We start from the raw sequence: 544 nt of genomic DNA, 5'->3' as shown, positions 1-544 counted from the left end.
GCTGTCTAACTGTCCGTATTTCTTCGTGTGTGTGTGTGCTTCTCTACTAGCCTCCCATTCAAATTATCCCCAACTTTTTATATCTTGCCTTTTTTCTTCTCTCTGTTCACTTCGTACTTTTTTCATAATACTTCATTCACTTTTCTTTCACTTCCCTCCATGAATTTTCCTTCCTTTTCAAATTTGTATCCACATCTTCCTTCTTTTCCCATTTCCTTCTCTTTCCATATATAATTCCGGAAGACAAAGAGAGGACACAAGCTGTAAATAAAAGAGAAAAAGGTATTGCACCACGACCGAGAACAAACAGGTAATAGTATGTCTGGTCTTAAGCCAGAGGACGCCTTCAACACATACAAGGAAAAGGGGAAATTTCTCGGAAAATCGCCACATGTTTATTCGTAAACCATTGATAATGATGCATCGCCACTCAACGATTAATAGATTACATGTTGCAATCTGTGATGATAATGATGACCGATAGCCTTATGTAAAGGACATTAAGAACGTGAATAGCTCTGTGGTCAATCTTACGGGGTTGTGT

Source organism: Penaeus monodon, chromosome 32 (genome assembly GCF_015228065.2).
Source record: "Penaeus monodon isolate SGIC_2016 chromosome 32, NSTDA_Pmon_1, whole genome shotgun sequence".
Taxonomy (NCBI): Eukaryota; Metazoa; Arthropoda; class Malacostraca; order Decapoda; family Penaeidae; genus Penaeus; species Penaeus monodon.
The sequence above is the reverse complement of the archived record's forward strand: the minus strand, read 5'-3'. Positions refer to the sequence as shown.